At 39.7% G+C, this 16425-nt stretch overlaps 1 protein-coding gene across 1 annotated transcript in view; it reads left to right on the plus strand.

The window, feature by feature from the left end:
* The first annotated feature begins 13619 nt into the window (after positions 1-13619).
* The window catches only part of fancc (FA complementation group C), a 39759-nt gene continuing 36953 nt past the window's right edge, over positions 13620-16425 (plus strand). The window contains 1 exon segment of the mRNA XM_042488278.2: positions 13620-13778. The gene's annotated coding sequence lies outside the window, so the exon portion shown is untranslated.

Raw genomic sequence — 16425 nt, forward strand, 5'->3', positions numbered from 1 at the left:
ACTGCTTCGGATTAATTGTAACGACATTGGTGATCCTGACTTTTATCTAAAATTCCGTTTGACCATGTCTTTGATTTTTGACCAAATAACTTGCAAAACTAATGATATAGCCTATACTATGCAGGATTTTCCTTAAAAAAAAAAATAAAAAAAAAAAAAAAAATTATATATATATATATATATATATATATATATATATATATATATATATATATATATATATAAACGCATACAGATGTAATTCCTGTCTATCATCACTTATGACCGACTAGAAGTGTGTGACAGTTTATTTATCTACAGAGACTCTGACTGTATTTTCTGATTTTATTCTTATTTTGCTGTATTCGGGACATTCCTGGGCACAGCATGCAGGTGATGTAGGGATTTTAAAAAGGTAATCTCTGCCAGAGCATGAGCAGCATGTATCCAAGAGGAAGCTACGAAAATCATTGACACAGCACAAGAGAAATGCAGATATAGCGAGGCGAAATGCCAAGCAGACAAACCTCGACAGTCAATCTGGGGCTGGCGATTACAGTAGTGTTTACAGTAACCAGCATACTATATCTTAAAGCTCAGCCTCATAGCAGCATGTCTGCAGGCTCAGACTTTGCCTTGCTCTCATACTGAACACTAATTTTCTTCTCATGGTTGCATTCCAAAATGGATACATAACATTTTGGATCCGACCTATTTTTTTTTAATAGCCAAATATTCTTTTATTTATACATGACATGTTCACCCCGAAAGCTTTTGTTGAACACATTTTCTTACACTCTGCTACAACTCTCCAGGAATCCTGTGAGAGAAAGAGGGAGAGAAGAAGAGTGAGGGAGACAGAGCAGCGTTGAGCTCCACGACAGCAAGGGAACCGCATCCAATTCTTAGAAACAGATGACATGATTCACTATGCATTCAGCAGCTTTCAAAGGCTTCTGCTGCAAGAGCCAGAGATTGTATCTCTCTCATAGTGTGCAGTAAAAAGCTCAAGAAATTTGCCAGAATTGTTATTACTGTTGGCTGTTCTAAACAAAAGGCTGATGTACTGTCATTTGTAGTGTTTTTCTCCAACTTTCACAGCCTCGTATTTCTTCTGTGCGGTGCAGATTCGGACCACCCGAGTCAAGCTTGAGATCTCAGGCCTGAAACAGGAGGGTTCACTTCGATAAAGTCACCAAAGAGGACATGTACTTTTCCAAGGATTAATAGGGAGAGAAAGTGAGTGTGAGAGAGTAAAGAAAAAGGTGAAATCAAGTCATAATGAAGGGGAAGAAAAAGGATTGGGAGTAAAGACAGATGGAAAATGGCGGGAGGAAGAGAGTAAAGGGGGGTTGGAGGATGGTTGATGGTGGATGGGAGTAGCCGTATGAGAGTAATTATAATGACTGATGTTGTTTACTCCCATTTCCCCTCGCATCATTTATTCTGTGGAGGTGGAAAACCCACCCACTCTTTCTTAGCGTTACAGACGAGTGCTACGGAGCCATGCCAAGCCATGTCATAATCTCTCCTCTTCCGCTAATACTGGAAGCATTTATCCTGCCCTCGGCTTCTCTCTTTCCACCCTCCTTCGCTCATATTCTGCTTCCATCAGACTTCTCTCTTTTCCATCTGCCTTTGTCCCTATCCAGCTCCCTTCTTTCTGTTCTTTTGTTTTCATTACCGCTGTGTTGACACGGCTTTATGTGACTGCCGTGATTGGGCCGGGCACATGTAAGATGTTAGCATGATGTACAGCCGTTTACACTGAAGATGACAAACTGAGGTTGGATGCTGTCATCCTTTCCCTCTTTCGTTTAATGTAGTCCTGGTGGCACTCACACACACACACACACACACACACACACACACACACACACACACACACACACACACACACACACACACACACACACCAGATGAACACACACCACCCACCTCTTTGTTTAAACTATGCTGTTTGTCTTGTGCCAGAAAACATGCAACAATGTATGGAAACAGATGCGTCATCTTAAGGCGCAACGACAGGGGGTTGAAGAGGGAGAGAGAGAGACAGAAAGAAAACCCACAACTAAATATTTTCTTCTGGGAGTGTTGAGCGAATATTCTGCAAAGCCAAACAAAACTGGAGCGTATGATTTCACATGTCCCTAACACTTTGTACTAAGGAGGAGGGTTTTAAAGTGTAGGTCATAAAGGAAATAATGGTGGTACAAATTACTAAAAGTACAGTAAAGTCGAGGAGGGTCTTTCCTCGGTGATGATGGTAAACACTTTGGAATTTGCTAATGATCTGCCCATTCACAAAGAGGAGAGGAGAGATTTTTTTTCTCTTCCATCTGTGCTTATTGATTCTGGCACCATGACAGATGCCTAATGAGAAACAGGGCTGGAGGAGAGCTCTGAGGACCCCAGAGGGAGCCTCAGTCTGAATCAACGCATAGAAAATATACATACGGATTTGAGTGCACACATTCACGCCTGATGTGAATGCACAAAGATGAGCTACGAGAGTATTGATAGACACAGAAAAAATGTTAAAATAAATGTAACCCATAACCTCCATTTTTGGCCTGGAGCTCTTTAAAGTTTATGTTTTTTTAATGTCATATGGACCATAATAACAGAGAAGCACATGCTGGAAATAAAACATCTTGGCTTGCAGGCCCCCTTTGACAATGCTTAATAAATATGAAACACGGAAAATTATGCAAGTACATAGCAAAATGGCAATCTAAGACATACAACGCATAAGTCAAATATACAATGTATATACAATATAAAATAAAATAATCTAAATGTTGAGGAAGCGCTTGTGACAGGGTAGACATCTGCAGTGGTATGTTAAAGAGGACTCAAGATTTAATACCTCATTGCTATATCAAGTAGGTAAAATTAACTGTTTCAGACACAGAGACTGAATTGATGGACAAGCAGAGATAAAACTAACCTCAATATAAGTATAATGTCACAAAAATTAGTATTGCACTCAAGATAACCATAAAAGAAAAAAAAAATATTTCCTTAGCATTCCTGTTCTTTTCTCTGGGGGCAGCTGTGGGTGGTTCGATTCTCAACTCCTTCTGTCCACATACTGACGTATCCTTGAGCAACACATTGAACCCAGAGGTCTTGCATGGTAGCTCACTGCCATCGGTGTGTTAGTGTTTGCATCAATTGGGTGATTTAAGGCAGACTGTAAAACACTTTGGGCAAAAGTGCCGTTAAAATGCAGGGGACACATCTCACTCAAGATTTAGATCATGTACATTTGTTACCCCTCCAGTACAAACATTACATAGACCAGGATTTTTATTTTGGTGAAATTGAAGACATTTTCACCATGAACTGAGGGGGAAACGCTAAACTGGTGCATAAAGATTCACCAGAATGCAAGAAATTAAGTGTTTTTTACAAAAAAATTTAAGGGGGACCACCCTAAACCCACTATTTCAGGTGTGCCCCCCGCCGCCCCCAAATAAACTCCTTTGAATGCAGAATTAAAAACATAATTAGATGTATTTTACCCAAGACTCCATATAATAATGGCACTATAATGGAGAGCTGTTGAGACAAAGAAAAAGAGCAAACTGTGAAATCATTACAGCAAAGTTGTTAAAATATTTTTTTCATGATTTCTTGACAAACCTGTGCCAAAACTAAATCACACACACACACACACACACACACACACACACACACACACACACACACACACAGAGAGAGAGAGAGAGAGAGAGAGAGAGAGAGATCTGAAACAGCTCAAATAAGCAGGAGTGCTGTGAGTTATTTTCTTTCATATCTCGATGCGTGTCATATATTTACTCAGGGTTTGTGGTATATCTGTTTCACTGCTGATGAACCAATACGAATTTGTGGGTCTGCAAACTGACCCTCTCTTTCTAACACACATACACTCACACACGCACACTGAAACTTAAACAGAGACATGATTGGAGTGGAAGCTGTCGGAGAAGGATTTTAGAGCAGGAAGTGTGTAATTATCGTGGACAGAGGGGCAGATAGATGGATGTGTGTGTGTTTAACACTCCCACTCAATTTCCCTGCAATCTACTGGACTAATAGAAAGCAGGTGTGTGTGTGTGTGTGTGTGTGTGTTTCTGTGCAGAGCATGTGATTGTATGAATACACCTATGTGTGTGCGTATAACACTGTGTCACGGTAGAAACGAATGCACAGCTCTGGTATTGGGTTGTTGAACTTGGACGGTGAATGAGTGACAGGGACAAAGTTGCGTTGGGGGCCAACTCACTGACATTTTCAGGTCAAGTGGAGTCTTTGGGGGCCCAATATAGCCAAAAGGGATTCTAGCATTTAAAACATTATAAGATGAGTGCCCCCCCTTTTTGCTTACACTAATTAAACTATAGTATTCTGAGATTAATAATTCACACAAAGAACATGCACTTACATTTTACAGTGCAGTACAGTGTATTTTTCCAGACACCTGTGATGGAGTCATACTTGAGATGGCTTGTTAACACAAATCACAGAGTGTTGATATGTTCAAGCTTTCTAACTTTTAGTGTGTAGGATTTAGGGAATATGCTGGCATGAATGGAATTTAATATGATAAGTGCATTTCCTTATGTTTATTGTCACATTAAAATAAGAATCATTGACTTTTCATTACCTTAGAATTAACTATTTATATTACTACTGCTACTACAGTAGCCTAGAACGGACAAACCATATGCTGGCTCAAACACTGGCCCTACATAGGGCCATTCATGTTTTTCTATCAGCCACAGTGGCCAACACAAAAAAGTGACCGGTCCTTCCTAGAGCCGTTTGTCAATTTCTCGGCTTATTGTGGCAGAAACAGCAGAAAACACAGTTGTTGTTTTTTTTGTTTGTTTGGTTGGATTTTTTTTACTTTGAAGTGCTTTATTCAGAGTTTTCGCATGTTTAAAACACTTGTTTGTTTTGGAGAGGGAGAGACCTCTGTGGATTATTTGACTCCTGGTAAAAACCTCCTGAACGTCTTGATCTTAAATTATTGGAGAAAAATGGTGAACACACATTAGCAGGTGATGAGCCAGAAGGCTGCCTCCGACACGCCAAACACCGTTGAAGAAACACTGATTTGTTTTCAGTGTTTTTACCGGTTTTAATCACTTGGTCCATTTGTTTTGGAGAGGAAGAAACCTCTGCCAATAATTCGGCACCCAGTAAAACACCTTTTGAAAAATGAACACTAAAGGAATCCAAAAGTTTGCAATCTGCAATCGTCACTATGAGATGCCACTAAATCCCCCTATATCTTACACACTTGACCTTTAAAGAACAAATTTATGTTAATATATATTAGTGAGTTATTTTTTTAAACAGAAAATGGAGGATTAAAAGTTTAAGGTCAGATGTAACAGCTGGAATTTTATTGACAGTAATTTTCTTACTGACTGATTGCAAATGTGGAGTCTCAGCTGGTTCTCTTCTTACTGGTTGATTACCAGACTGTAACAGGCAGCTGTGTTATATGTAACCATCTTTAATCAGCAGGAGTACCAGATTAACCTGTGGAACACACACACACACACACACACACTCACACACACACACACACACACACACACACACACACACACACACACACACACACACACACACACACACACACACACACACACACACACACACACTGCAGAATGTTATATGTAAAATAAACATATAAAAAAGGTTCCTTCCCAGTTTTTATAGTTGTGAATGTGCTGTTCTCAGTAAATATAGTGAATATGTTTGTGTGTGTGTGTGTGTGTGTGTGTGTGTGTTTGTGTGTGTGTGTGTGTGTGTGTGTGTGTGTGTGTGTGTGTGTGTGTGTGCGTGCCTGTGTGTGTGTGCGTGCCTGTGTGAACAGGCTTATGCATGCAGTGCTGTTTCACATTGGTCACAGAACCTCTCTCCCTTTCTCAGCCAATCCTCAGCTTCCTCTCAAAGCAATAAAGAAGCATGCTTTAAAAATGCCTGGAATTGCCATAAAGTGTGTGTCCTTTTGACTACACGTGTTTGTGCATGAAAGAGAAAGTAGGATGCGTTAAATGTGGGGGTTTTTTTTCTGTGTTACTGTTAAGTTGTTTGGTCCCCTGTATTTTACCTAACCAGATCTATAAGTGATTCCCTTATATGTGAGATGTTAAAGGGGTTATGTAAGGTAAGATCTGTTCCTCTGGGCAGGATTTTACACACATCTTCTGTGACTGCTCACACCAGACATTATAAGGCTGTAGAGACTGGGTAGGTCTCTTGATTTCCTTTTAAGGCTTCTCCCTGTTGCATTTTTATTTCCTACTTTCATGTGTTTTTTGTGTGTGTGTGTCATTTTGGTTGAGCGTGACAGCCAAGTGAAACCCTTGAGAAAGGGGTCGTGACTGAAGCAGTGACCGGTTTCACGATACACCACGGTTAAATTATTATGCTATTCCTTTGTTTTTGTGTGGGTGTGTAGCAGGCAAAGTCAGCGATGCTACCAGTCCCTTTTCCTCAAGACAGACTGTCGAGCAAGTATTTCAAGGACAGGCTATCTTTATTGTTGATTCAAATTTTATATGGTTTTCACATGCTGACATACAAGAAAAATGTGTCAGAACGCTACACAAAAAATGAAAAAAATGAATTTCAGAGATATTAGATAACAACAACATAGAATCTTTAAAATAATTCTTAAAAAAAAATCTTGCTTACTGAAATGAAGCTGGAAATAAGGAACAAGAACTGAAAGGTGGTTATTGCATATATCCAAGAGGGTGAAAAATGGGCACAGCCACTCATAATACCTAAGAAAATTGTCATTTAAAACATCTAATTCTGAATTTAACTTCAGGTTTCAAAGATAAAGTCTTCAGACAGTCAGTTAAACCACACAGTTTTATACCTTTAACATTTTTCAATAAACTGTGATATCTGTTGCTGATGGGATTTAACTGAGAATGTTCACCTGTCAGAAAGTTAGATTTTTATTTTCAAAATTTTACTTTTACTCTGGCAAATGGTAAATGGACTTTACTTGAATAGTGCTTTTTTAGTCTTTTTGACCACTCAAAGCGCTTTCACACTACATGTCACATTCACACATTCACACAAACATTCACACACTGGTGGCCGAGGCTACCGTACAAGGTGCCCCTTGCTACTCAGTATCCATATATACATACATACATTCCGATGACGCAGCATCGGGAGCAATTTGGGGTTCAGTATCTTGCCCAGGGATGCTTTTGCATGTTCCCTGGGAGACCTTCTGGTTAGAGAACGACCTGCTCTACCTCTCAGCCAACGCCCACATTGTATAACCTGCTTCCCAACTTTATTCCGTTTATGAAGGAATTCAGATAAATCAATGGAAATGCCATTTAAAAGGAAAAAAAGTAAAAAGTGACTAAGAGCTTTAATGCATGCAGTGAGTTTAGATGTTGTTTTGAGAGGTTAAAATTTGCTTGCTGTCTCTTCTCTTGTTGTTATGGAGGAAAACTTAGTGTCAACCCTGAACTGATATTAATTGTCTAACCCAAACATTGGCCTAAATTAGCACACAAAAGCACACTAAAGAAAAAAAACCACTGCACACACACACACAATCATACACAAACACAGGAAACACTGACAACGACTCCTTTAAACTTTGTGTGAGACACAAATCCATTTATGAGGGAGAGCTGGCCCCTGTCTGGAGGCGCCTCTGACAGCTCTTCTTTATCTTCTGAAAATTCTCTCTCCTCTCCATCTCTTTGCCCCTCTGTCTTTCTCTCTCTGTTTCCTAACAGCCAGACATTCAGAGTTAAGCCCAAACGGATCTGAAGATTTTTAACGGCACATTCCTCTACTTTAATTTGAATGTCTCCTTCCTTCCCCCTCCATTGCTTCAACTGTCCTCAGGCTGAGGGACAGTTAGTTCATCCACAAAAAGACCAGCATTGACACGTAGACTCACACACACACAATACAAATGTTTTAAAGAGTCATGCTGGTTCTGAATGATGGAAAAGAGAGGTAGGGAAGTACAACGTAGATGAGAAAGGAAAAAAAGGAGAAAACAGAAACAATAGTCTACTGGTAAAGGGAAGACAGATAACAAATTGGAGAGTAAAGAAAGACTGAGGTGTGGGAGGCAAGCCTCTTCATTTAAACCCTATCTGTTTGAGAAAAGAAAACATCAGAAAAAGTTTTAGAATTAGGGTGGCAGTATGAGAGTTTGAAACAGTCATTGTCTTTGGACTCCTTTTCCTGACTCTCATCATTGTTGCCGAGCAGTTAGTGGATACATCTGAAAACACCAGTCTCACATTGACATGTGGTCAGAGAATACATAAAATACTCACGCAAATTTGTCATACTAAACTTTTTCTTACAAGGGCTAATGGACTCCCAATCACACATGTTGTCGATTACACATTTGTTTTCTCAGATGGCTATAAAAATATGAATTTGTGATATGATTGAGGGTCTTAATGCAGAAACCCAAGAATGACCAGAAAATACCATCTTGATTACAAGATAGCATTCGTGAGCCGATGATTTTTTTTTCATATATACTTTTCTGGCATCAGAACACCAAAACTGAAAAAACAAGACAAAACAAAAAGGCCAATCATAAGATCAAGATTGAGTTGAAAGTGACAAAACAGACCTTTATTGCTAAGACAAACTAGAGTGCCTCAGCTGCTTGGTCAGTAAAAGGGAACAATCAATCCAATCACACTTCATTTTGACTGGTGGCTTATTTCACCGTTTGCCAGCTGGCATCAAATTGGCTTTTTCAAACTTGTCTGCATTATTGTGAGCATGGTCAGAAATAATGCACTCAAAATAATACCATTTAATGTTATCAAACACAAATTTGCACCTGGGAGATCATGAAAAAACAATACACTGGTACCCATATTTTGGGTTTTTTTGTACAAAAACACTTTCAGACAATAAACAACTTTTGAGATTCCCAGCTTGAAACTGTGCTGCACATAAAAACAAACACTATAGTTGGATTCTCTGATTCATCACTTTAATTTACAATAACAAAATAATGAGGAAAGCAAAAGGAATAATCTGCGATCTGGCAGAAGATACAGATGCATGTAATACAAAATCTAATACAAGACCTTTTTTTCAATGATTATTTCATTGTGATATTGTTTGCTCATTTTCGTGTGTAATTATTTTTGTCTGGACTCTATTAGGACGCAACATGTATGCCTTCAGTTTAAATATGAAAAAGAATATCTGGGGAGGTAGTGCATCAGGGTCTATAATCCAGTCTTGGGCTGCCAAGTCATATGGATCTGTTTTGTTTATCGTGATTAGTTTGTCCAAATGCTGTCACATGGCATCGTGTTTAAAGTACACCAGCTTGACACATTTAAATGTTAAATACATGCAAGCACAATGCAACCACCTTAGAGGGTTTGGACTCTCCCCACCATAGTTTCACAAAATAGGCGCACCAAAACAACATTTTGAAAAGGACCACAAAAAAAGTTCGAAACAGCTCTGACCTTTGTTGACTTGACAACAAAGTGTTCGTGTATTGAAACTGCAGCGGAAAAAGTCGTTTTTGTGCACTACTTGATGTGCTTTAGGAAAACATCCAATTGCACGCAAGAAAAAAAAAAGACAAAGCACATGCTAACAGAGCTTAATGCTGCTTATCACATAGCTCATATTTTCCTCTTGTGGTTTCCAGCGGGAGACACCACACACATGCACACAGCACTCAAGGCCATCAAACAGAGCAGCATCGGTGTGTGGTGCACTGAGTCAGGCGTCAGGTCACGTAGGGCCATAGCAGCAGAGCCAGGTTGGTAATGGCTTTGGTCTGGACCAGAATTGGTAATAGGATTGGTCTGGATCAGGACTGACAAATTTGTCAGCAGCTGTGCAGCTCCTGGTCTCAGCGAGCCCAGGATAAGCTCCAGAGACTGATACACAAACTCTTAATCTCTCTCTGGCCAAACCGACCATACATCAAAAAAAAAATTAGCAATCATGCACTTTGGCTTTTCCCTAAAATCTATTTATGGTCAAGGGTTTTCAATGGGGTAATGGTTAGATTTATAATTTTCATATAATAAACTGGTAGTTTGGTCAGTAAGGGACATTCTGTGCTTTTAATGTTTTCCAAAATGATCCAGTGGGACAAAATGAGTCGGATACAAGGAGTGAGATAAAGCACCTGAACATGTAAGGCTGCAAAAAAAAAAAAAAGACAAGAAAGAGAATGAGTCTGAGTTTGTCTAAAAGATAAAATTACAAATACCCATTAAGAAATTAACACTATCCTCTTTGTGCTATTACGTTTTTTTCAATAGTATTTTATTGTCAATTTGACAGGTCTGTATTCAGCTCATTTTTAGAATTAAAAAAAGTGACCAGACATGGAAATGCTGTTAGAGTTTCCCAGTTGGCTGTGATCAGACCTCCACTCATAGCATGAAAACCCACATGCATGCATACACACACACGCAGACATATGGACGAGTTGCTGCCCCACTGCGTGACAACCCGTCTCTTAGCTCTGTAATAATCACAGAGTAGCAGTACAGTAAAAACACACGTGGTTTACACTACATTTCTCTCAGCATCCATATGTGTGCCCATGCAAGCACAGGCATAGCAACACACATGCACAGCCACAAGGACAAACACACACAGAGACACATACATAAACACATGCATACACACACAAAAACATCAGTGTGTGGGTTTCCACTTTGGGCATCAAACCACACTCTCTCAAGTTTTTGCCGTGGTTTTTCTTTCCTTCTCTCTCCTTTTTTCGAGTATTGCCAGGGACCTTGTTCCAAACCCATATGCTGATGTTTTTACAAGACTTAAGACACACATACACACACACACACACACACACACACACAGAGCACCCTGCACATGGAGAGCCCTGGTTGACCTACATGTTGGCCCAGGCAGGCAGCCAGGGTGGAGCTGATGGTGAACCTGGGCCAGCGCCATATGATTTTAACTGCTGCTTTCGCTGGACATTTACTGATGGAGACACCAACACAAATATGTTACATGACAGTACTGTAATCCAACGTCGGGAACAGTTTTATGGTTTTTGATCAAATGTGTGTAATTAAGGTTAAGTGTGTGTTTATATGCATGTGTGTGTGTCAGTTTCAGGCCAGGGATCTAAATGAAAAAAAATCTTCCATAAAGCCATGCATATCTCAGATACATTCACAGCATACTGAGGAGCACCTGATAAGAAGTAATGGGATTACAAATATTACATTATAAAAGACAATGACATTGCACACATTTCTGAAAAAAAGCGACTTTAGGGGTTATAAGCATTAAAGTCGTTTTGAAAAAACTAAAATCTTTTGATTGAGAAACTTCATAACTTCTGTTATTTAAAGGTTTAGTGTATAGGATGTTGGGGCATCTACTGGCAGAAATGAAATATAAATAAGTATGTTTTCTTTTGTTTATAATCACCTGAAAATAACAATGTTTGTGATTTTCTTACCTTTAAATGGGCCATTTATATCTACATAGAGAGCAGGTCCTCGCCCATGGAGTATGACCACCATGTTTCTCTGCGGGTAATTTGCCTCCTGGTAAAAACCCTCTGAATGTCTGGATCTTAAGTTGTCTGAGAAAAAAAAGTGAGCACACATTAGCAGATCCTGAGCTACCAGCCTGTCTCCAATGAGCCAAACAGTGTTGGAGAAACACTGATTTGTAACTTTAAAGACTTTACTAAGTGTTTCTATCAGTTTAAATCCCCTGGTCTGTTTGTTTTGGAGAGGAAGAGTTCTCGGCAGATACTTCGGCTCACAGTAAAAACCTATCAGCAGTCCTCATCCGATCTGCAATCCTCATCAGCAGATGCCACTAAATCCCCTTGAATCATACATATTGCTCCTTTAATTTCTGATAATATTGACAGAAGCTGATGTGAATGTCACATTTATTTTCTATAGAACCCTGAATCAAAGTTGCCAACAAGTACAGATAAAAGTCAAATAGACTGTACACATGAATCTGAGAAAGCTAATGGTGACTCCTCACAGTTTCAGGCAGATGTGATGGAATATTTAAGCTCTTTTTAGAACTTTCAAAAGATGTTGCACCTCACAGACGTTTGTACACACAGTTTCCATGTTCTCTTCGGGAAGCAGGCCACAAGCACCAAACTGTGAGAGGGGAAACAGCACACGCTCACACATGCACTTACACACATGTTTGTGCACACACCTGTACACACACACGCTCTTGCCCACTCATATGCACACATCCAGGGCCTGGGCTTTCCTACCACAGAAATTCTGATGTCTAATGTGGAGCCACTAGACCACATTCCCCACCTTACAGACAGTGCTGCTGCACTGTAACCTTCAGACTGTGCACACAGCACATACCATGGCTTTTACATGCATATTAAGCGATATTCAAGTGGTAAAGGCATGCATTAACAGCAACTACCACATTTGAGTACACCCAGACACGTGCACAAGAGACATAAAAACAAAGCGTGTTTGTGAAGTTCAAAACCCCACACCTTACACACATATAATCTTTTTCTCATGCAGGCACTAAAGCACAAACACACATACATGCACAAGCCCGTGCAAAAACACACACATGACATTACGTATGTTTAAACAACCGTTTCCTGGTGCACTGTGCTTGGCTGCTCGGGGTCTGGCTGGAGCCTCTGGGTGATTTGTCAGTTCGAGCCATGCAGGCTGGGAACCCCTCAAAGTTTGCTTTGAGTTCCAGAGGGACACGCTCCGGACCCCTGAATTCCTGGCCTTGGTATGCACTCTGCTTCACCCTCTGGACCCTCACCCCCGAAATGAATGACACACACACATGCAGAGAGAAGGTGTACATTTTCAAATAGCAGACACACTTACACATTGTTTCAGGCATTTTCCAATTCCTTTTAACCCCTGAACCGCAAATGAGTGGATGACAGGTTTATCTTAAAAACCAAGACCAGGTAGATAAGTCAAAGACAAAATGACAATGTGAAAGTACAGATTTAATTATTCCTTTACGTTTGCATGAATGTTTGGAAAACATGGTGACATACTATGCTCAAGATATGGTTTAAGTCAGGTCAACCACTGAGATAGCGGAAAAACTGGGATCATCCTTGAATTGAATTATTTTATCCACACCTTTAAAAATAATATTTCTTTCAAAATGAGCCACTTTATTTTGCTAAAGATGTTTACATGAGGAATTTACAAAGTAATGTATTCAGCCAGTTTGTTCATAATATGACAAACATTTATCATAATGCAGTATGTTTGACAAACACTATAGTAAATCAGACTTCATACAGATTAAGGCAAGTGGGATTTAAGACATTTCAGGACCTTTTCAAAGCAAAGCAAGTTCAATTTAACAATAACCCGAACTGAAGAAAAAAACATGAACAGACTCACAAATACATAAAGTGGGGGGATTTTTGCCTAAATATTTGACGTAAAATAATAATAAAAGATAAATAAAAAGATAAATTAATTCAATGCCCTTTTAGACTTTTCAAAGACCCCACGGAAACCCTTGCACGACTCCCACGGCTATTTGACTCAATTTCCCAGCAGGCACTGCTACGATGACGCGATAGGGTGGTGCGACTGTCAGCCAATCATCTTCTTCCATACACGGAACTCCGGGAAAAGAGGGAAGTTCAGTTTGTTTGCTTCGCGGGACGAAAGCTTGTTTTCTTGTCTCGAGACATACATAATAAATGAATATAGCTGACTTTTACTCCGGGCAGATTTCAGTTTGATGGCTGCAAGTCTTTATTACACGTAAGTCCCCACTTCCGTAGCGAACGTTTACACGACTGTAAAATGAGTAACTGGCTAACAGCTAACAGCTGAAGTAACGGTTGCAAAGTCGGAGGAAAAGCAGTTAGCTTGCGTTGTATTCATGGAGTCGTAACTTTACTCCGAACCGTCTGACACGAAGCAGTAGTACTTTTGTATCCTTAAATTGAACTGGCATAGCTTTTCAGCATGTAGCTGCGGTAGGGTGGATGAAATACTGGCATCCTGTGGTTAGGCGAAGCTGTTGCACCCCGCGTTTTACTCAGGTTAAGTTGATGTGCAGGTGAAACTGCCAGGTAAAAAATAAGCATGAAACTATTTTACGGCAGATTTTTTGTTTGACTTGGCATAGTAGGAAAAGCACAGGTGTATTTCTCGACATTAATGATGGCTGTGTCCCACATAGGGGACGTCTCACTGACATAGCTTGATGGGAAAATGAATGGACCCGAGCCATAGTTATCAGTTTCGCCTGTGCTTTTCCTACTATGACTCGTCCAAATGTCTGCTGTGGAAAAGGTCTGTTAGCTTTCTGTCTTTTAGATAAAAACGTCCCTGTAGGGCTGAAACAGTAAACTTTGGTAATTAATTTCCCAGTCGCCAGTATAAAGGGTGAGCATTATATGTTTCTTCAAACCGCGAATATGTTACATTTGGCTTCATACATATCGTACAACATGTCTACAGTGACCTAGTTCAGTTTGCATATATTTGAGCTTAGTTTTCTTTAGGAGGAGGAGGAGGAGGAGGAATGGATGGTGGACACTGTGTCACCGGCTACCAAGCACTGTCCAAACCAGATATTTTAAGCCATGTGTTTTTTGTGTCTAAACCTAAACACATGTTGACCACAGCATTGTCACAACATAAAATAGTTTCAATGTATCAGCTGTATCTGAAATGTACAAATGTAACATATCCGTGGTTTGTAAAAACAATTTGTTCTGGCTATTGGGTTTACCTTCTTGGGCTTTGAGAAGATGGGATGATTGGTCTAAAATGGCTAGCCGTTAAAAGAAGTACTTGATAGACAAAAACGTATCTGAAATAAAAGCCGGCAGCCACTGCGGAGAGGGCATTGCCTCTGTATATGGGGCGCCCGCTCTACCCACTGAGCCACCACGTGCCCCTCTCATTCCTTGTTTAGATGAATCACTAATGAAAAATAACCATTCTTTGCAATGTCAGTAATCAGCATTTGAAATGTGCAGCTTTATAGTTGAATAAAACTTCCTTTTATGACTATAATTGAGACAACCCTTACATTACTCTCATTCAATCCAGGTGTTCTTAAATGTAACATACTGAAGCACACACAGAAGTAAATTTGTAGAGAGTGATGTTTAACTGAGTTGATTATAATGAAATAATGTCAACAATCTTGTAATTGGAACAGCAAATTCACCCTTACCCAAAGTCCACAAGCTAAGTTTAACAAATCTTCAAAGATAATATTTGACCAGTCACATCTCGTTCCTGCTCCAGAATGTGTTCAGCCAACACCAGAGCTGCTGTCGAGTGTGTTTATGTGCATGTACATATTTCTGCCCAAATGACAGATAGTTGCGCCAACAGAGTTGTGCAAGTACAGTGTATGTGACTGTGAATTCATGTAACTGTCTGTGTGTGATAGAGATTGTGGGTGACTGCCTGTTATTCATCGATTCAGCATGCAGTTCTTTTCCACCTCTACTTTACTAAAACCTGAGCCCCCAGCACAAGTCAACAAGAAGCGTTTGTTCCTAATTTGGTTGGACTTTTTTTTTCTCCCCCAAAATGAGTATTTATATATTCACATCAGCGAGCCATAGGGGCTTTCCAGCAGAGATGATGGCAAGACATTAAACAAATCGTGTGTAACGAGGTGATCATAAAACACAACCCTGTGGTGTCTCACACAGACCTGTCATTATTGCAAAAAAACAACTAACACACACTATTCTCAGGCTATATACAGACACGAAACACATCCTCACACACATCCTTGTGATCTGCCCCCCCACGTTTTTTCTCTCCATCATCATAAAAGGTGAAGAATGTGCTGTTTATTTCTCAGTAGGCCTTAGTGTGTGTGTGTGTGTGTGTGTGTGTGAGTGAGTGAGTGTGTGTGTGTGTGTGAGAGAGAGAGAGACAAACAGAGAGAGAGGATGCTTGATCGCCTGGAGCTTTAAAGTTCCATCGTTAGATTGTGGTAATAGGAGCTCACCACCATATTAACACAATATGCCTGAATTCATTTTCCACATATTTTTACTTCCAATTATTATTGTATTATCCACTTCTGCTCAAGTAGAAATTGGGGGATAATGCATCAGGCCACACATGCACATTATAAAATGTTTTTGGCAGATGCGCAAAAACATTCAGTGCGGAAATGTGTTATTGTACAGGGCTATTGCATAGGCTGTGTTTTTAAAAATATAAGCTCCTGTCTGTAATTTTTGAAATTATTCACACATAATGTAAATGGAAATGTGTGATTTAAGTTTTGTATTTTTATTTATATTAACAATTCTCCTCATGTTTTTATTTAAGGTTAAAATTTTACTTGTGGAATTTTTTTTACGTAAACAACATTGCAGTTCACATAAAAATTCCACAAAGTAGTACACAGATTTTTTTTTAATGC

This window comes from Plectropomus leopardus, chromosome 4 (assembly GCF_026936395.1).
Source record: "Plectropomus leopardus strain MGB_pleo_1.0 chromosome 4, ASM2693639v1, whole genome shotgun sequence".
In the NCBI taxonomy this organism is placed as follows: domain Eukaryota; kingdom Metazoa; phylum Chordata; class Actinopteri; order Perciformes; family Serranidae; genus Plectropomus; species Plectropomus leopardus.